This window comes from Callithrix jacchus, chromosome 1, assembly GCF_049354715.1.
Source record: "Callithrix jacchus isolate 240 chromosome 1, calJac240_pri, whole genome shotgun sequence".
NCBI lineage: Eukaryota > Metazoa > Chordata > Mammalia > Primates > Cebidae > Callithrix > Callithrix jacchus.
In genome coordinates, this window is record NC_133502.1 from 206,528,537 (window position 1) to 206,540,949 (window position 12,413).

Consider the following 12,413-nt stretch of genomic DNA (forward strand, 5'->3'; position numbering starts at 1 on the left):
TTAAGCATGAGAGAAATTAACAAAGCTGCACTAATACAATCACAATGTCAATAATTTATAATCTGGGAAAAGGAACTGGTAAACCACATTTTAATTATACAGGTTCATCATGACACATTACTTATGTGACATTTTAAAATTTGTTCACAGCCGGGTGCAGTGGCTCGTGCCTATAATCCCAGCACTTTGGGAGGCCGAGGCGGGTGGATCACGAGGTCCAGAGATGGAGACCATCCTGGTCAACAAGGTGAAACCCCGTCTCTACTAAAAATACAAAAATTAGCTGGGCATGGTGGTGCGTGCCTGTAATCCCAGCTACTTGGGAGGCTGAGGCAGGAGAATTGCTTGAACACAGAAGGTGGAAGTTGCAGTGAGCCGAGATCACGCCATTGTACTACAGTCTGGGTAACAACAGTGAGACTCCGTCTCAAAAAAATAATAATAAAATAAAATAAAATAAAACTTGTTCACACAATAATCCAGACAAGAAAGTTGTAATAAATCATAACCAGATAAATTATACCAGCAGAATTTACCGTCAGTGTCTTTCTTCCTAGCCTACCGGACATTTCTAAGAATACCCCTGGGGTCAGATATATTCATACTCAATCATTTAATAAGCTGTACAAGTATTTTTAAATATATTACTGTAATATGTTACCAATGAGAGAACAAGTTAGTCAGTAAATAAATAAATAGCTGAAAATATTACTGTGTATTCATGGATTTTATATTTGCTTCCAGGTTGCAATACATGGAAAGGTAGAGAGTAACTTAGAAATTAAAATTTGTTAAATTCAGGAACATGCTGGATAATTTTAAAAGTTGGAACAGCTATAAAGATGTAAAACCGTGTTTCATTTGGGAAATATAAAAGTTCCTAATAAGAGCACTTAAAATGTGAAGATGAATTTCTATCACTTGTGTTTTGATGGATCTTAAATTCATTATTGTCAATGTGCTTTTTTTTGGCAACAGTTGTAGTGATGAAGCTAGTTTTAAAACACATAAGACATGTTCAACCCTTTGACATTCTGGTCATCATGTTTCTTTACCAAGTTGGACACTTGAGAAGAAATGCTACTTAACCAGTTGTCTATGTTTAAAAAAAAAAAAAAATTTAAACAATGCCCATTAAAAAGTACTCCCACATGCATTAGCATATCTGATCATCTAAAGACAATGTATTTTGGACAGATATTATCCCAATTTATAGTTGAAGATACTAATATCAGAGAGGTTTGGATTTGCCCAAGGTCACACAGTTTTAATTCTGAAAAGCTTCCAGGCTGGGCACACTGGCTCACGCCTATAATCCCAGCACTTTGGGAGGCAGAGGCAGGTGGATCACTAGGTCAAGAGATCGAGATCATCCTGGTCAACATGGTGAAACCCTGTCTCTAAATAAAAAAAGCCTTTTACCTCGTTGCCTTTCTGAGAGTAAGATGGGTCACCAGCAGCTGTACTGGAGCCACCCGCCAAAATTCGGCCAGGGTTCTCGCTGTTGTCGAGTCTGTTCAAACCGGCATGGTTTGGTCTGGAAATATGGTCTCAATATGTGCCGCCAGTGTTTCCGTCAGTACGTGAAGGATATAGGTTTCATTAAGTTGGACTAAACGATCTTCAAAGGATTATCCAAGACATCTGCCATGAAAAACCACGATAGCTCTTTGTACATAAAATAAACATTTTTTAAAACCAAAAAAAAAAAGAAAGAAAATCTTCCAATATCATGTTTAGCTTTTATACCACCATACAACTGCTACAATTGGAGCAAATGCACTTTGTTTTCACTGGTATCACTATTCCATGGAGCAGTGTCTCACACCGAGTAGTTTAATGAATCTTTTGTAAATGGACGACCACAGAAATGACTGAATGTCTGAGTCACTGTTGGGTTCTGTAAGAGAGATGATTTAGCTACCCTTTGGCAGGAAATGAATCCTTACAGCTCATTAGTGGCAGCTACAGCTCTAGAGATCTCATAAATTTTGAAGATTCCTAAAACATAAACACCCGGCCTCCCAGTTGTAAGCTTCTTTTAGAAATTTCCACCTCTTCTATGTGAGTCAAGTTAAGTTGGATATAACTATGAGATGTTTCACATAAGCCTCATGGTAACCCCAAGGCAAACATCTATAGTAGATACAAAATAGAAGGAAAAAAATAATCAAAGCACACTACTACTACAGAAAGTTACATAATTACAAAGAAAAACTGCAAGAAGGAAAGACAGGAATAATCTACAAAATATCCAGACAACAGTAAGTAAAATATCTATAGTAAATCTTTAGCGATCAATAATTACTTTAAATGTAAATGGTGTAAAATTAATAAAATATATAGAGCAGCTACATAAATGTAAAACAGACCCAACTACATGCTGTCTAAAAGAGTCTCATTTCACTTGTAAAGAAACACGTAGACTGAAAATGAAATGATGAAAATAGATATCCCATACAAATGGAAATTAAAATAGAGTAGTAGCTGTGTGCCAGATAAAATAGCCTTTATATTCAAAACTTTAAAAAAAGAAAACATAACAATTCCCATACAAATGGAAATCAGAATAGAGCAGGAGTAGCTATTCATCAGATAAAATAGCTTTTATATTCAAAACTGTAAAAAAAGAAAATATAACAATTATAAATACATAAGCACCACCCAACATCAGAGCACCTAAATGTATAAAGCAAATATTAACAGATATGAAGGGAGAGATAGACAGCAATACAATAATTGAAGGAGATTTCAATATCACACTTTCAGCAATAGGAAGATGATCCAGGAGAAAATCAATAAGAAAATGCTGGACTTCACCTATACTTTTTTGCTCACCTATACTCTCAATCAAATGGACCTAAGAGATATATGTGGAATATTCACAGGATACATATTCTCCTCAAGCTCACATGAAACATTCTCCAGGATAGATATATGTTAGATCACAAAACAAGATTTACAAATTTAAGATTAAAAATATATTGAAATCGAGGCCGGGAGTGGTGGCTCAAGCCTGTAATCCCAGCACTTTGAGAGGCCAAGGCAGGTGTGTGTGTGTATGAATGTATGTATGTATGTGTATATATATATCTTTTCTGACTATAATGGTATAAAGGTAGAAATTAATAATGGAAATAAAGACCTGGAATATTCTCAAATATAAGAAATCAAAAACCATGCATCTGAACAGCCAATGTGCAAAAAAAAATAAGAAATTATAAGGAAAATTTATAAATATATAGAGATAAAAATGGAAACAAAGCATCCAAAACTTGTGGGACACAGCAGAAGCAGCTGTAAAAGCAAAGTATTGTTTATAGCAATAAACATGCACATCTAAAAGAACAAAGATCACAGATAAATACCTCAACATTACACCAAAAGGAACTAGAAAAAGAAGAACAGACTAAGCCCAAATGTAGCAGAAGGAAGGAAACAATAAGGATCAGTGCAGAAATATATCAAATGAGAATAGAAAAAGTATAGGAAAAATATCAATAAAACAAAGAGGTGGGTTCTTTTTTTTTTTTTTTTTTTTTTTTGCAAAAATAAACAAAAGTGAAAAATCCTTAGCTACACAAACTAAGGCAGACAAAAGATTCAAATAAATGAAATCACAGGCCAGGCACTGTAGCTCACACCTGTAATCCCAGCACTTTGGGAGGCGGAGGTGGGCGGTAATGAGGTCAGGAGATCAAGACCATCCTGGCTAACATGGCGAAACCCCGCCACTACTAAAAATAAAAAAAATTAGCCAGGTGTAGTGGTGCCCTCCTGTAGTCCCAGCTACTCAGGATGGTGAGGCAGAGAATTGCTGAACCTGGGAGGTGGAGGTCACAGTGAGCCAAGATAGCACCACTGCACTCCAACTTGGGCAACAAAGTGAGACTCTGTCACAGAAAAAAAAAAGAAATCACAGATTAGAGAGGAGACTTTACAACAGATGCCTCAGAAATGAAAAGGATCATAAGGGACTATTATAAACAGTTGCCAACATTTAATAACCTAGAGACAATACATAAGTTTCTAGCAACGCACAACCTAGTAAGATCGAATCAAGAAGAAACAAAAAGGTTCAACAAACCATTAAGAAGCAAAGTTGAAGTAGCAACCATTTACTGATTAGGAGATCCTTTCCCCAGTGCTTGTTTCTGTCACGGTTGTCAAAGATCAGATAGTCGTAGATGTGTGGTGTTATTTCTGAGGCCTCTCTTCCCCATTAGTCGGTGGGTCTATTCTGGCAAGAGTACCATGCTGTTGTGGATACTGTAGCCTTGCAGTACCGTGTGAAGTCAGGTAGCATGATGCCTCCAGCTTTGTTCTTTTTGCTTAAGATTATCTTGACTATACAGGATTTTCTTTGATTCTATATGAAATTTAAAATAGTTTTTTTTCTAATTATGTGAAAAATGTCTATGGTAATTTGATGGGAATAGCACGGAATCTAAAAATTACTTTGGGCAGTATGGCATTTCCATGATACTGATTTCTCCCATCCATGAGGATGAAATGTTTATTTGTTGGTGTCCTCTCTTATTTCCTTAAGCGGCCATTTCTAGCTGTCCTTGAAGAGGTCCTTCGCATTCCCAGTGAACTGATTCCTAGGTATTCTCTTTGTAGCAATTATGAATGGGCATTCATTCAAGATTTGGCTTTCTGCTTGCCTATCATTGGTATAAAGGAAAACTTGTGATTTTTGTACACTGATTTTGTATCCTGAGACTTTGCTGAAGTTGTTTATCAGATCAAGAAGTTTTGGGGCTGAGACAATGGGGTTTTCTAAATATAAAATCATGTCATCTGCAAACAGAGACAACCTGACTTCCTCTCTTTCTATTTAAATACGCTTTATTGCTTTTTCTTCCCTGATTGCCCTGGCCAGAACTTCCAATACTCAGGAGTGGCAAGAGAGGGCATCCTTGTCTTGTACCAGTTTTCAAAGAAAATGCTTCCAGCTTTTGCCCATTCAATATGATTTTGGCTGTGGGTTTGTCATAAATAGGTCTTAGTATTTTGAGATATGTTCCATGCAAAGACACACAAAGGCTCTAAACCAAGGGATGGAGGAAAATTTACAAAGCAGATAGAAAGCCAAAAAAAAAAAAAAAGTAGGGATTGCAATTCCTAGCCTCTGACAAAACAGACTTTAAATACAGATTAAAAGACAAAGAAGGGCATTACATAATGCTAAAGGAAACAATTCAACAAGAATAGCTAAGTTTTCTGAATATATATGCACCCAAAACAGAAGCACCTCGTTTCATAAAACTAGTCTTGAGCCTAAGACCTACACAAACACTTAGGCTCCTGTACAATAACAGTGGGAGACTTCAACACCTACTGTCAAGATTGGACAGATCAATGAGACAGAAAATTAACAAGGATATTCAGGGCTAAACTCAGCTCTGGATCACGTGGACCTAGTAGATGTCTACAGAACTCTTTACTCCAAATCAACAGAATATACATTCTTCTCAGTGCCACATGACACTTATTCTAAGATCAACCACATAATTGAATTAAACCACTCCTCAGCAAATGCAAAAGAACTGAAATCATAACAAACAGTCTCTCAGACCACAGTGCCATCAAATTAGAACTTGGGATTAAAAAACTCACTTAAAGCCAAACAATTTCATGAAAATTGAACAACTTGTTCCAGGATGACTCCTGGGTAAATGATGAAATGACCTTGGTTAGGGCCCAGCCTCCATCTCTGAGGAAGGGTGAGCCTCAGATGGAGCTGAGCTTTCGTGCTCTGGGAGTCTAAGAGCACCTGTGGGGCTGTTCTTTTCTCAGTCCTTGTCTGGCTATTTGAGCAACCATCCTGTGCACATCTGTGCATGTGCACACATGCACACACACAGCGTGCACACATGCATGCACATTTGCACACTCATACAAGCATGCTAGCGTGCACAGCAACACAATGTGGGCACACATCCACGCACACAAGCGCACGTGCATACCCAAGCAATCCATGCTCACAGACATGTGTGCACACACTCACACCATGCATGCACATGCATGCACGTCCACCCACGTGCACACAGAGTTGGCTGCTGTTTGAGGGTTTCACCAGACTGGCCTCCTACCTTGGCTCTTGAAATAAATAGGCTCTTTCCTACCCTGCCTGCCCCTGCTCTTGGTACCATCCCACTCCTGTTCATGTCCCACAGCCCATCCTCCACCCCGTGACCAGAGGGATTTGTTAAAACCCAAGTCGGCAGTGGCTCACGCCTGTAATCCCAGTACTTTGGTAGGCTGTGGTGGGCGGATCACCTGAGGCTGGGAGTCCAGGACCAGCCTGACCAATATGGAGAAACTTCATCTCTACTATAAATACAAAAATTAGTTGGGTGTGGTGGCGGATGCCTGTAGTCCCAGCTACTTGGGAGGCTAAAGCAGGAGAATTGCTTGAACCAGGAGGCGGAGGTTCCAGTGAGCTGAGATCGCACCACTTCACTCCAGCCTGGCAACAGAGCAAGACTCCATCTCAAAAGCCAAACAAACAAACAAACAAACAAAAACCCACGTCAGCTCTTACCACTTCCCAGCTGAACCCGTCAGCACTCCCATTTCACTCAGGGTCAAGGCTAACGTCCTGATGATCATGAACGACGTCCCGGCTCCTGCTCTGTGCCTCAGCTGCTCTTTCTTGGCCACGCTGACCTCCTTGCTGTTTCTTGAACCCAATAGCTCAGTGGTTCTCATCTGGGGATGACTGCATCTCCCAAGAGTCATTTGGCAAGATCTAGAGATAGTTTGAATATCACAACTGGTAGGGGGTGCTGCTGGCATCTAGTGATAGAGACTGGGGGTCCAATAAACATCCCACAATGCACAGGACAGAACCCAACAATGAAGTTTCAGCCCAAAATACCAACCATGCTGAGGTTGGAAAACCCAAGTCCAGGCATGCTCCTGACCCAGGACCTTTTCATACGCCATTCCCACTGCCTAGAAGGCTCTTCTCCCATGCCAGGCACGGTGGCTCATGCCTGTAATCCCAGCACTTTGGGTCATGAGGCAGGTGGATCACTCGAGATTGGGAGTTGGAGAAGAGCACGGCCAACACAGTGAAACCCTGTCTCTACTACAAATACAAAAGTGAGCTGGGTGTGGTGGTGTGCACCTGTAATCCCAGCTACTCGGGAGGCTGAGGCAAGAGAATTGCTTGAACCCAGGAGGTGGAAGTTGCAGTGAGCCGAGATTGTGCCATTGCACCACAGCCTGGGTGACAGAGCAAGACTCTGTTTCCAAAGAAAAAGCTCCTCTCCCAGACACCTGCACAGCTCATGGTCTTTCCTCATGATCTCAGCTTGAACGCCAAGCCTTCCCTCACTAGGCATGCCGTCGTGCTCTGTCCCCTGCCCTGGATTTCTGTGTGGGCCTCACCTTTATCAGCACATCACCCCAAGAGAGCTGGGCCCTTGTCTGTTTCTTTCACCCAATCCCCAGTACCCAGAACAGAGCATGGCCCATAGCTAGTACTCCATCAATGAAGTGAGTGAATGACAACCAATCCAAATCCGGCCCAGGACACATTCTCTCCCTTCTTGTGGAGTTTCAGGGCTGGCTGAGATTTTAGGCCACAAAGACCAAGCCATAGAGCTGGGGGCTATCGATGATAATGATCTGGGACTGATATATGGGGCACAGAATTTAGCAAAGCTGATGAGGCTGAACCATGGAGCTCCTCAGCCAGCCTCACCTTGGCAACATCTTGGCCAGCCTGGGAGAAGAGGGGTGTCCCCTCCTGATGTGGGACACTCAGATGCCATTGTCCCCATCTGCAGGAGGTGCAGATCTATGCTGTACAGGTCCCTACCTGCAGGAGGTACAGGAGCATCCTGGGAACCTTCCTGGCAGAGCCCTGGCCCAACCTAACCCACCCTCACATCCCAGGCTGGAAACCTGCACCACCCCTCAAGTGGAAGTCAGCGGGAGCCCCATGCAGCTTCTCCCTAAAAACACGAGGCTGGTTTCCATGGGTGTCATTCTGTACCTGTGGAAGCAGGGAGGGCTTTCCTGGAAGCAGGCAAAGGTAGCACCGTGTATCATGATGCAATCATTCCTGGCAGCTGTGGGGCACAAGAGGCCAGTTACAGGAGACCCCTGACCTGGCCAGCCTCTGCATTGGAGAGGCCAGAGGCAGAAGCTGCAGCAGGAAACCTCTCCCATTGAACAAACCGTCCTGCTATTCACTGGCTTGTGTGTGACCCTGCAGGGGTCTTGTTCTTTCCATGTCCCATGGCTAACAATCCAGGGGAAGGCAAACCATGCCTCAGAGACCAAATCCTGCCTACTGCCTACTCTTATCAATAAAGTTTTATTGGAACACAGCCAAATCCATTCATTTCTATATTTCATGTTTTGAGCAGTTGTGACAGAAACTGTCTGGCCCGCTAGCCTAAAATACACACAATCTGGTCATTTATGAAAAAGTTAATAAAGTTCTGATATAAATTATCATCTAATCCCAGTCTTCCCGGAGAGTGGAGGGGGTGTTATTAATTTCACTGTGGCCGGGCACATGCTGCATGGGGCTCCCGCTGACTTCCACTTGAGGGGTGGTGCAGATTCTCATGCCTGGAATCCCCGCACTTTGGGAAGCCAGGTGGGAGGATCACTTGAGGTCAGGAGTTTCAGACCAGCCTGGCCAACATGGCAAAACCCCATCTCTACCAAAAACTATGAAAATTAGCCAGGTGTGGTGGCAGGCACCTGTAATCACAGCTACACGAGAGGCTAAGGCAGGAGAATTGCTTAAATCTGGGAGGTTGCAGTGAGCCGAGATTGCACCACTCACTGCACTGCAGCGGGGAAGACAGAGCGAGACTCCGTCTCAAATAATAGCAAATACTTATTAGAATATATATTATATATTTACTTTTAATTATATAACTATAATAATTATAACCATTATCATCAGTAATAAATATTTCACTGTGACAAGAGTAATTAGACTAGTGGTTCTTGATCCTTAACACATAGTTAGAATCTCCCGAAGGATTTTCTAAAAATCAAAGCTCTCATGGCTCAGCCCAGATCCACTAAAGCCATTCTCACAATCAGCTGCTGTGACGATTGATGTGCCCACTTTGCAGATGGAAACATGGAGGCTGAGAGAGATGATCTACTTGTTAGAATCAACCAGCTAGTCAGTGCTGGGGCTGGGATTTGGACCTGGGCAGGCCAATGCCATAGGCTAGCTTTTTACCACTAGGTGAGTGTTTTTCAAATACACAGTTTGCCCAGGTTCTTCAGTACAACAAGAGGGAGGGTGGCTTGGTCCGTGGGGTGACAGAATGATGGGGTGGAGGGGCAAGCCCAGGTAACTTGAGTTTGGCGAGTCTCATTATGAGATGGATGCTCGCTCTGCAGCCCAGGCTGGAGTGCAGTGGCATGATCTTGGCTTACTGCAACCTGCGCCACCTGGGTTCAAGTGATTCTCCTGCCTCAGCCTCCTGAGTAGCTGGGATTATAGTGCACGCTGTCACACCTGGCTAAGACTTGTATTTTACTTTGGCCAGGCTGGTATCGAACTCCTGACCTCATGATCCACTCACCTCGGCCTCCCAAAGTGCTGGGATTACAGGCATGAGTCACCGTGCCCAGCTTGCAATGATGCTTTTTTCTAGCTTGACCAAACTGCTGTCATGCTTATCATCTTGGTTTTCTGCATGAGGACAAGGACCTGGTCTGTTAGAGCAGGTGTCCCCAATGCCCAGCTCACAGACTGGTACCAGTCTGCAGCCTCTCAGGAACTGGACTGTACAGCAGGAGGTGAGAGGAGGACTGGCAAGCACTGTGTCACCTGTGTTTACAGCCACTCCCCATCACACGCATCACCACTTGAACTCTGCCTCCTGACAGATCAGCAGTGGCATTAGATTCTCATAGAAGCACGAACCCTATTGTGAGCTGCGCAAGCGGGGGATCTGGGCTGCATGCTCCTTATGAGAATCTAATGTCTGATGATCCGTCACTGTCTCCCATCACCCCCAGATGGGACCATCCAGTTGCAGGAAGACAATCTGAAATCATTATTTCATTACATATTACAGTGTAATCATAATAAATGTACAATAAACGTAATGTGTTTGAATCATCCCAAATCCATGCACCCCACCCTTGGCCATAGAAAAACTGTCTTCCAGAAAACCGGTCCCTGGTGCCAAAAAGCTTGTGGACCACCGTGTTAGCACGTTCCCAACAGGGCCTTTAGGTATTCAACTCAACCATCAGCACCTCTAACTTTCACAGAGATGGGAGGGAGGCTGAAATTTCAAATCCTCTAATGGCAAGGTTGGTTCCTTTGGCAACCAGCCCCACTGAGGCTGTTCAGGTGCCCTAGCCATCAGTCATCTCATTAGCACACAAAGACACATCACTTCATACATTACAAAGGCTTAGCGCTCTGCCTCAGGACACTGGGGCAGAGACCACACACGAACTCTTATTATGTTCCAGTAACCCACAGAATGGAAGAAAAAATCTGCACAGTAGATTCTTCAGAAGTGTCTGTTATCCAGAATGTATAAATAACTTTTACAATTCCACAACAAAGACAATCCAATCTAAAAACTAATGAAGAACTTTAATACACACTTCACCAGCAAGCACTTGAGAGATGCTTAACATCATTAGTCATATTTAAAACCATAAAGAGATACCCCTTAACTCACATTAGAACAAGTGTTGACAAAGCTGTGTGGAAACCTGAACTGTTAAACACCGCTCGTGACAATATGAAATGGTGCAGCATATGTGTCAAATAATTTGGTGTTTCTTCAAATGGTTGCAAGTAGATTTACTGTATGACTCAGTGGTTCCCTTCCTAGCTATATGCCCCAAAGACCTGAAAACAGGTGTTAAAACAAAAACTTGTATGCTCTTGAAATGTGTCAAGATCATAAATATGCGGGAAAGTCTTGGGAAGAGTGTCAGGAAAACTGAATCAGAATGAAAAAACACATTATACTCCCAGGTGGGGCAGGAGGTAAAAGTGAAATGAGTTTGTAAACTGAATTATCATGCAGGAACTGTGCTGATTTCCTGATCTAGGGGTTATGTGGTGGTAACCTAGGAGAGTGTCCACGCTTTGGGGAAAATATACCGGAGTATTTTGTGGGACACTGCAAATCTGGTAGAGCAATAACTGCTGAGGACTCTAAGAAAAGAAACAGGTTAAATTTTGCACTGCTACCGCAAGTTTCCTAGAAGTATGACATTATTAAAAAGGAAATTACTTTTTAAAACAACCATATCAATGCTATGGCAGAAAAGCAGAGACATCACCAAAATCCACTATAGAGGCTACGCTTCATCCAAAGCTGTGAACCCTTAAAAAGCCTCAATGTCAGCAGACTCCACTTAGTAGATACTATTTTTATTAGTATTAGAGGCTACTGTGTGGATACCTTAGTGTTACGGAGCGGGGTGGGTGTTAGTGTTAGGGCATGGCGTACATATTATATTGGTGTTGGAGGACAGGGCAGATATTACATTAGCATTAGGTCACCATGTGGATAGTATCACATTAGTATTAGAAGCAACAGTGTGGATAATAGATGAGCGTTGGTGTATGGTGTGGGTATTATATTGGTGTTAGGGCACGTATGGATATCACAGTAATGTTAGGGCATGGTGTGATTATTGTATTAGAGGCCACTGGGAGAATTCATCTTAGCAGCCACTGTGTCTGGGACGTTGACAATGATATCAGGGTGTAGTTGTAAGCATGGGATTTGGGGATTTCATTTTTCTAGATGAATTTCTTCCTTTGCTGAGTACTCTAAAGACGCTCTTCTCTGCACTCGGGGCTGTGGAAAGGCAGCCTTTTACTCACCAATGAACAAGACTTAGTTGACACAACCTTCATGCTGCCCTGGCACCTCAGAGGAAAGTTGGTCAGGGGTGGGTTCAAGTGCCCTCTGGTGGCACCAGAGCTCAGCCCAGACACTCTTGCTCAGTTTCTCAGCAGATGTGAACCCCCACCTGGCTGTCCTGAAATACCTATAAAATTCAGTATTCAGTTTATTCAATGTAACAATTTTGGAAACTCAAGCCAAAATGAAGCCCACTGTAGCCATATCCTTCCCAAAAATGGTGATGGAAGATTTTGGAAGCCATGTAGAATGAAATGAGTATATACACAAAATAAGAAAAACAAAAACCTACTCAAAATAATCCAGAGACATTAATATGAAATACAAAACTATAAAAAATCTAAAAGAAAATCTAGATGACATTGGGTTTGGTGTTGAGTTTTAATACACAGCATCAAATGCCAATTCGTGAAAATATTGATAACAGACTTTATAAAACTACATATTCTACTGTGAAAAACTGTAGATAAAACAGAAAGACAAGACAGATGTGAGAAGATATTTACACAATACATA

At 42.2% G+C, this 12,413-nt stretch overlaps 1 pseudogene; it reads left to right on the forward strand.

The window, feature by feature from the left end:
- The first annotated feature begins 1,420 nt into the window (after window positions 1-1,420).
- LOC108587804 (small ribosomal subunit protein uS14 pseudogene) lies at window positions 1,421-1,660 on the forward strand (annotated as a pseudogene).
- The last annotated feature ends 10,753 nt before the right edge of the window (window positions 1,661-12,413 follow it).